Source organism: Cornus florida, unplaced genomic scaffold (genome assembly GCF_030987335.1).
Source record: "Cornus florida cultivar Cherokee Brave unplaced genomic scaffold, ASM3098733v1 CherokeeBrave_3.0.0_Hap2_Chr06, whole genome shotgun sequence".
Classification (NCBI taxonomy): Eukaryota; Viridiplantae; Streptophyta; class Magnoliopsida; order Cornales; family Cornaceae; genus Cornus; species Cornus florida.
In genome coordinates this window covers 104605881-104616312 of record NW_026775576.1, presented here as the reverse complement: position 1 = coordinate 104616312, position 10432 = coordinate 104605881, and positions in this window count along the sequence as shown.

Below are 10432 nucleotides of genomic sequence, written 5' to 3'. Positions count from 1 at the left end.
CACCCATCAAATCCCTAACCATCACTCTAAGAAGAAAAGATGCCAGAATCCCGCCGTTGAGGCTCAAGAAAACAAACCTCCCAATCCCCAAGGAAGGACTCGAGTCAACCCGACCCGTCGTCCCATGACGTTAAAAACAAGACCCCAATTACATCATCACATCAAGATCACCATGAAACCCCAAGAAATGATGCCCTAGCATCAATCTCAACCAACCAAGTTGGAACAAGCCACAATGCCTAAACAAGACATAAAAGTAAGTAGTTGACACGAAACATAGCAATAGACTACATATTCACACAAATAGTAAAGGATCATATAAGGCATGTCAATATGTGCATCATACTATCATGCTAAGAATAACAAGTACATGCAATGCACTAGAATAGACAAACATAACCAACATGCTAAGTAGATAAGTGTAAATTAAAATGCTAAAACTAACAAGCATAAACAAGGTACTGAAGCCGACAAACATATATAATATGCTAAGGCAAACAAGCACATACAACATGCTAACACCTACAAGTATATGCAAAGTACTCAAACCAACTAGCGCATACAACACACTAAAGCAACAACCATATATATATCATGCTGAGACTATTAGAGTAAACTTCTAAACACACGTCCACATAAGCATGTAATAATGTTATCAAGAAGCAACTAAACACATAGAGCATGACAACACAAACATGATATGCACCTAAACCCCGTCGTCCTAAGGTTTTCGAACCTATGAGCTCTGATACCACTTGTAATGACCCGAATTTTTTTCAATCCGGTGCGTTAGTGATGAACCGAAGATTGACCCGATAACGGATCCAGATGCGGAAGCAAGAAAGAAGACATTGGTTTTACAAGCCATAACACACCTCTAAGACCCTATGATGACCCTCCATGAGGTCAACGAACTCAAAGGAAATAAAATGCGGAAGCGACATTTCAAAACAAACAAGAATGAACTTGGGGTTAGAAAGTTCATTTCAAAATGTATGGATTCAGGTGCCACCGAGCACACCACTGGAAGACAATGAAAAACAAACCATGATGGACTCAAGAATTGCATGATTCAGAATCCGAACGAAGGAGTGACGACAAAATGAAGAAAAACGAGCAAAACCCGTTAATCAAGGGCAAAATGGTCAATTTGCAAATGTGGAGGGAGATTTGACTCTAACCAAGTCAAATAAGGTCCAAACAACCTAAACCAATCATTACACAACATTCCAAGAGATTCCAAGAACATTGGACAAGAATCCCACAAAATGCCCCTTCCCGGTTTAAACAAAAACTGACACCCTCTCACTAAAACATGAATAACTCTCACCACAGTTAGAGTTTTAATGCACGGTTGGTGTCATTAGAAATCTGACTTCAAGCTCATGAATTTAGGATCAAGAATCACCCCATTTGGATTTAAAACGAAGGAGTTATGGTCATTTGAAATCGGAAAAACAGTGCTAAAACTGGACTAAAGCTACTCTCGGGATCTACCTATTTCGGTCGACCGAAATGACCCATCAGACGACCGAAATGGACAAAATTTCAGCTGAAAACAAGTCTCCAAGGCTTGGTTGGTTTGATACACCAAAAGGAACCATCGGTCGACCGAAATGAGCCATCGGTCGACCGAAATGACACTAAATGTTGATTTTGGCTACTGGAAAGTGAAGTTTCAAGGTTCAAACAAAACCCAAAAGGCTTCGGTCGACCGAAATGACTCGAGAAAGTGCAAAAATTTCATGTTATGCACTCAAGGCTGAAAGTCTAATTGGAATCCTCCATGACATGATCAATTTGCATTATATGCTATTGTGCGATGATGTGAACATGCACGCAAGTGTAATATGACATTTTAGACATGTTACAATGGCCCATGGCCTTATTACAACCCATTCACAAAATTTGACATGCCAAACCCCCAAAATTGATAAAAGTACATTTTCAAACAAAATGTGGTGTCAAATGAGTACAAGTGTAAAAATAGGCATGCTTAGCCCTTGTCCTCATGTCATACATGTTGGATACAATGAAAAGAGTGTACTTATGTATACTTTACATACGTAGAATCAAGGAATATAAGTTTTGTCATGAGAAGCTACAAATCATCCAAGGCAATGAAATCTTCAAGTCTTGAGTCCTGTACCTGAAATATACCCTAGTAACGTAGGGGCGAGCAACATAAAGCTACTCGTAGGAGATGAGCATGCATCGACTTGACATTTTACAATTTTATCACCTTAAGGTGAAACATGTTAAAGGGGCTCATGCCACATAACGTCTATGTCACAATGAGACTCAGGGAGCATCCTAAGCTACTCATGCAATTCAATTGAACAACGGCATACAAGTATACATGCTCAAGTATACTAAACAACGTCAAAACATGTTACACGACATATAAGCATACATTTCCAAGTATACTAAACTATATTGAGATAAATCATACAATGTCTAAGCATCTCTACACAAGTATGCATTTAACATGGAAAAACTCATAAACCAAGTACACAACACAAGTATACTAAATTAATAGGATTTTACATATGACAAGTATACATAGCACAGATATACTAAATGAAGTTTAACTCATGAAGCAAGTATACAAGTTCAAGTATACTAAACAGGATTCAAATATCCAAAGCAAGCATCAATTCTCAAGCTACAAGTAATCCATGATTAACAAATTGAAATTAAATGCAAAAACAACAAATAGTGGAAAAACTAGGACATGTGGTCTTTAGACCAAGCAGGTATTTTCGGGTAATTACGACCCACAAGGTACTACCTAGTGCGCACTTATGACTTAGAAGACTCTTTTCTTCGTACTAGAGTCAAACCCTAGCCATCACATAAAATATGTCCTCATAAGCTTTCCAAAACCAATAAGTTCAAAACTTATACAAAATCAAATGCAAGTTACCACATTCCATGCACAAGTAAGATTGAATTCACACAACTAATGTCCTAGAATTCAAGTCTAAATAGCATATGACAAGTCATGTCCTCAATATGCAATTTATACACAAAGCAAGAATATTTTACAACAATTGAGCCACATTACCATCCTAAGCCACAAATACTAAATATGTCACAATTTAGTATCAAACTTTCAAGGTAAACAATTGTAATATTCTAACATGCTATATACCTACACAAGATATATTTAAACAAGATATTCAAGACAATGATATCACATGTCATTCTAAGTCAAATTACCATCTTTAGAGACCACAAGTACTAATTCTACAACAAGTTAGTAGCATGCTCACAAGGTAATTAATTAAATTACATTTCATGAAATTATCACCTTAACATGAAAGTCCCTAGATTTCAATTCAATTCCAAATAGGCTCAAATTAACATATGTTAAAGCTTATAACATAGTCTTTACATATTTCATACCCAAAATCAATTTAAGTGACTACAACACTTAAAATAAAATTAATTAAACTAATTAATTAATTTTCCTCTAGATTTTCAAACATATCTAATTGTCCTCAATTTAATATATGTTAAAGAATTCATCAAGGCCTACTTTAATATCACATTACAAGTTGATTTCATGATTGATACAATTATGTGAATTAATCTTTCACCAAAGATAAATATTAAATAAATTTTGCAATTCTTATTTAAATACTCCAAATTTAATATATGTTAACTATCATACCAAGGCCTAATTTACTAGTATGCCATAATTTAATTCCAAGTTACACACAACCATATAAATTAAATCTCATATATATAAATTAATTAAATTAAATTCTAAACCTCAAACAAAAGCATGCTCACAAGTTGTATATGCTCATAAAACATTCAATATAACATTAATATAAACCTAAGACATCCCCTACCTCAATTTGAGATGAAAACTCAAATCCCCATCAAAAGAAAAGTGTTCCGAATCCGACGATACTCCTAGGTTTTGTCGGGGACAAAGCCGTGAACAAGAATCCCTAAGAAGCCCCATGAAAATCACAACTTGACCTCAAAACCAAACTCAAAATTTGGCCAAAAACAGGTTCTAATAAGGGCAAAAGAGGCGCGTTGTCAAGACGAACAACAAATACTAAGGCACGACTATATTTTGACAAAGAAATGAAGCTCAAATGAGGAGAGAGAAGATGGAAGCCTCCCTTGGGCTGCCATGGAAGCTTCAGGTCGTGCATAGGGAGTGGGGAAGATGAAAATCAAAATATCTCCTCCCCTTTTTATAGAAAATCTCAAAAGTGCCTCGAACGGACCCCGCCGGGTCTGAAAAAGTGAAATTTGAGTAGACACGCTCAAACGGCAAAACTCTATGAACAAAAAAGATTCAAAATGAGAAAATATGTATAACGAAAGAAACGGCGTCAAAAATCGAGTTCCGAGCAGAGAGATATGCCCCAAATAAGTTTGGCGGCAACCGGATCCAGAAACCCTGAAACTGGAAAAAAATGATCAGAACGGAATTCTAAGAGTACACGACTCGACGAAATGTGAAAATGAACCTTGTACGAGAATCCAGGCTCCAGACGAGATATTTTGCAATAACTTTCGTTAATTGCACAATGGCCCCTACAAAAAGGGTTAACTGTGAAACTGCCTCAGAATGAAAATATCTTCCAAAATATATTTTCTTAGATACCCCTGAAATAAAATATCTTGAAAAGATATTTATGAAAAATACCCCAAGAAAAGAAAATAATTCCAAAGAATTATGCATCCATACCCCTATGGACACCGGGAGCGACTAGAGTACTTTTCTGCAAAAGTAAAGATACGTATTTCATGGAAATCACTCAAGATGAAGACACGTGAAGTCAAAAACGAACTCCAAACACAAGAAATGAGGTTTTACTAACAAGGTGATAAACGGGGAAAAGACGAAACAGGAAAAAGGACAAAACAGTGAATAGTGTCCAAAAAGTGAAAATTCAGAAATGACTTGGTCCTCAAAGGAAATTGTCAATCCATATAAAAGAGTTTCAGAAGTCATTTCTAAGCACCCGAGACAACACTAAGCGACGAGAAACTGAATTCAGACAAGAAATTTCAACGAAAAAAATTCATCCGTGAAATTCTAAAGAAAAAGAAAATGAAGGAAATGACCGAATCATTACAATTTGTGATTTAGAAATATTTGTAATTTTGTTATTTTCCTTATTTGTTACCATATACCTTGTTATATTTTTTTTGTTTCTATATTGTTCATAGTGATCGTGATCTGTTGTGTGTTTCGTATCTTTTATGGGTATTTTTGTTAAATCAATGGCGTATTTGAATTGAAATCCCTTCTTTTTTACTATATATATTACAGTATCATTTTTTACAATTAATTATATTAGCTTCCATATCTATCTAATTTATTTTACACATTCATTATCTACTTTCCTCGTACTATCCTTTTAAGGGTTTTAGGAATTGAGAGATAATATATTTTTCACTGGAGATATTGTCACATTGAAATTAACTTAATTCAATTAATAATTTTACTGTTGCATTGGAATTTATTTGGAATGTCAAATTTAGTTATAGTAATATGTGGATAATAAATTTAGAGGTAATCTTAATATATTTTCTAGTGGAGATATGTTGCATTGAAATTAAGTTAATTGTACTGTTTTATTGGAGTTAATTTGGAATGTCAAATTTAGTTATATTAATAAGTAGTGCCAATGTTAAAAAATGTTATGAATTTATAAAAAGTGATGGTTTATTTATTGAAATGTTAGCAGTTTTTTTTTTAAAAAAACGTTTTGTTATTCAGTTGAAGTATGTTAGGATTTATTTTGTATGATATGTTCATATAAGTGGTACTACATGTTAGAAAAGTTTATGAATGTTGGGATATGCATCATATTACTTTATCAGTAAAATTTGTGTGAAAATGTTAGTAAAAAGATGTGATGGTTTATTAATTAAAATGTTGACACTTGTTTGTGAAAAGTTATGTTGTTAAGTTGAAGTATGTTAGGATATGTTTTGTATGACATGTTCATATAAGTGGTGCCACATGTTGGAAAAATGTATGAATGTGTGGATATGCATTATATCACTCTATCACTTAAAATCATGTGAAGATGTTGGGTAAAAGATGCGATGGTTTATATATTTAACTGTTGACACCTACTTGTAAAAAGTTATGTTATGTATAAAAGAAGTGTCATTTATTTGCTTCCCATTTTAAATAATTTTCCTATATGAGGTTAACTTGAAGTATGTTATGATATATTTTATATGACATGTTCATATAAGTGGTGCCACATTTTGGAAAAATGTATGAATGTGTGGATATGTATTATATTACTCTATCACTTACAATCATATGAAAATGTTAGGTAAAAGATGTGATGGTTTATATATTAAACTATTAACTCCTGTTTGTAAAAAGTTGTATTATTATGTATAAAAGATGTGTTATTATTTTTGTGTGACTTATATCAGTAAAAACATGAATTAAATTCAACATCAAATAAATATTTTTAGAATGACATATAATTTATAAATTTAACATATTTTACATTGTTATGTCATTCTAAAATATATTTGTTTGATATTGAATTTAATTTAAATTTTTATTGATACAAGTCACATAAAAATAATATATGATACATGTTACAAGTAAGTTAAGATGTTACATATATTTTAGGCTTGAAACATATTACGTTAAATTAATGACGTTATTCATAAAATATGTTTATTTGCGCAGGTGCAAAGATTTAGAAGAAAGAAATTAATCCATAAAATTAACATATTATACGTTTTTATGTCATTCTAAAACATATTTGTTTGATGTTAAATTTAATTTATGTTTTTACTAATACAAGTCACATAAAAATAATATATGATACATGTTACAAGTAAGTTAAGATGTTGCATATAATTTAGGTTTGAAACATATTACGTTTAATTCCTGCTATTATTTGTAAAATATATTTATTTGTGTAAGTGCAAAAATTTAGAAGAAATAAATTAATCTATAAAGTTAACGTGTTTTATGTTGTTATGTTATTCTAAAACATATTTGTTTGATGTTGAATTTAATTCAATTTTTTATTGAAACAAGTCACACAAAAATAATATATGATACATGTTATAAGTAAGTTAAGATGTTACATATAATTTAGGTTTGAAATAAATTATATTAAATTAATTATGTTATTTGTAAAATATGTTTGTTTGTGTAGTTGCAAAAATTTGGAAGAAAAAAATAAATTCATAAATTTAACATATTTTACGTTGTTATGTTATTCTAAAATATAGTGGTTTAATATTCAATTTAATTCATATTTTTATTGATTCAAGTCACATAAAAATAATATATGATACATGTTACAAGTAAATTAAAACGTTACATATAATTTAGGTTTGAAATATATTACGTTTAATTTATGATATTATTCGTAAATGTCTATGTGCAAAGATTGGGAAGAAAAAAATTAATCCATAAATTTAACATGTTTTACATTGTTATGTCATTTTAAAATATGTTTATTTGATATTGAATTTAATCCATGTTTTTATTGATACAAGTTACATAAAAATAATATATGACTATATGTATCAATATATTTATAGATACAAGAGAGGAAAATATATATATATATATATATATATATATATATATATATTACCATTAAAAACAGATAATATACCATTAAAAATATAATTGGAAACTATTAAAAACAGATAATATATTTATTACCATTAAAAACAGATAATATAACATTAAAAACGTAATATATATGATTAAAAATATAATTTTCTCTCTCTAGATTTTCTCCCTAATTATATATATTAGCTATTTTATGATTTTTTTTTTATTTGAAAAAGAAAAAAAGAAACATATGATGCAATTTGGGCATCAACGATATTTCCGGCTAGATTAAGTGAATTCCAGGAGAAGAGGAAGGGTGAGATCAGGAAGGTTGAGATCGGTATTGGTCTTTGCCTTGGTGTCGCGAAACTTACGCATCACCGCATTGCAAGAGAAGAGGTTGTGCTCATTTGAATCCACGATGAACTCCATCTTTACTTCCGTCATGGTTGGACCTCTGTGTGTGTGAGAGGTTTGAGATCTCATTTTTGGTCTTTAATTTTGAAAAAATAAGTTTAGAAGAGCAACAGAGGAAGAGATGGTGCTCCTTTGAATCCACGATGAACTCTATCTCTACTTTCGACATGGTTGCACCTCTCTGTGCGTGAGAGGTTTGAGATCTCGTTTTTGGTTTTTAATTTTGGAAAGAGAAATTTAGAAGAGGTTACAAAGGAAGAGAGAGATGGAAGGCAGATATACGGTAGATTGTATGGTATAAGTATGTTTTGTATATGTCATTTGTACATGTGGTTAAAAGAAAAAAGTAGCTTAGAAATTTTTTTTATTTTTGTGCTAAGTTGGCGATGAGTAAGTGATAATGTGGCATAATTTTAACAAGTGGCTAGATCATAGCCATTGGATCCTCAATGGACCCTCTCCGGTGAGAGGTGCCCTGGAGAGGATTTGCGCCCTTTGTAGAGAAAGTTGGGATATTGACCAAGTGCGTTCTCAGTTGTTGCAGAAAGATAAGAGGGAGGACAGCTGAATCACGTGGGAGGGAGAGAGAAAAAAGAGCCTTTGACGTAATGAGAAAGAGAGAGAGAGAGAAGAAAAAGTTAGTGTAGAATTATCAATTTCGTATCTATACTGTGTAATGATCACCATTTGTTTGAGCTGTAAGGAGGTGTTTGGAACTTCGGATTCAAAAACAACTACAGTATCCTTTTTTTGAGCTAGGACACAACAGCATAAAGTCAAACCAGAAAAAAGTGAAGTGCATTAATGCGGTTTTTTTTTTTTTTTTTTTTTTTTTTTTTTTTTTTTACGAGAAGAAAAACGTTAGTGTAGAATTATCAATTTCGTATCTATACTATGTAATGATCACCATTTGTTTGAGCTGTAAGGAGGTGTTTGGAACTTCGGATTCAAAAACAACTACAGTATCCTTTTTTTGAGCTAGGACACAACAGCATAAAGTCAAACCAGAAAAAGTGAAGTGCATTAATGCATTTTTTTTTTTTTTTTACCGTAAGGTAAAAAAAAAAAAAATCTAATTTCAATTTTATCATTATTTTTTAGTTATTCATTTAAGTCCAAAATATTATAAAAAACTGAAATGACTTACACGCGATCAGTTCTTTCCATGAGTACCTTCCAAAAAAGCAAAGAAAAGAGAATCTTACCATAGGTCCATAATAAGTCTCCCTCTATCCATCAGCTTGCTCCCCTTCCATCGCCTTCACTCTTCCTAAGCCCCTTTTTTTAAGACCGTGGATTGATTTTATATAGGGTTATTTGCATAGAACATCCTAAAATATGCTTACAGTATATATTACATTCATTGCATATAAAAAATATTTCTAAAATTTTAATTTAATATAAATAGATTCCTCTTACAAATTTAAACCATAAATTGACTAAATTATCCTTATAAAATAATTTTATAAAATATATAAAAATAAATAATTTTATAAAATGATCGAAAATGACACTATTGGAGGATGTCTCTCTTGTGCAAAAAACACTTCTAAAGTTTCAATATGGTGCAAATAGGTACCTCTGACAAATTTCAACCATACGTTGACTAAATTACCCTTACGAAACCATTTTATAAAATATATAAAAATAAATCATTTTATAAAATGATCGAAAATGACACTATTGGAAGACGTCGGCTATGGGGATGGTGGTGCGGTGGAGGCCTGTGGTTTGGCGGTTCGAAACTATCGCGATCTCACCTAGCCATTGACTCAGTCTCTTTCTTAACTTTTTGTTTACTTATTAAATCACTGCGAAAAAAGACTACCCATCAAGCCGACCGCTGTCGCCACCAGTTACCCCACCATTGTAAAGGGCACCACTGGTAAGTAATTGTATTTTAATTTATATGCTTCGTTGGTATCTATATGAGCTTTTTCTAGTTTTAGGGTTCATTTACTATCCATTTTGCAACAATACCCAATTTACCATTGCAGAGGCCACCACCACACAATAAAAATATATTTAGTATTAAAAAATTCAACAAAAAATATTTAATAAATTAAAATGTTAAATTTTTAAATGAAAGAAACATATATATTAGTAAATATATGGACTCTCTCACACACCACTGTGTGTGACTTAAGTTTATATTCATGGATCAAGTGCAAAAAACATCCTTCTAGTATGCATATAATGCATATTATACCCCTCACGTGCAAAAAAATGCCCTTAAACTATGATATTTGTGCAAATAGGTCATACTCACACATTTATAACTAAAATGCCCTTAGCTACACATTTAATAATACTAGGAAAAGGCACGTGCGATGCACGTGATGAATGTTTTGTAACTTATAGAATTTTTGTTTTCGTATATATATTTTTTCTTTCTAATTATCGATTTAAAACTTGTAAAAATAAACATTA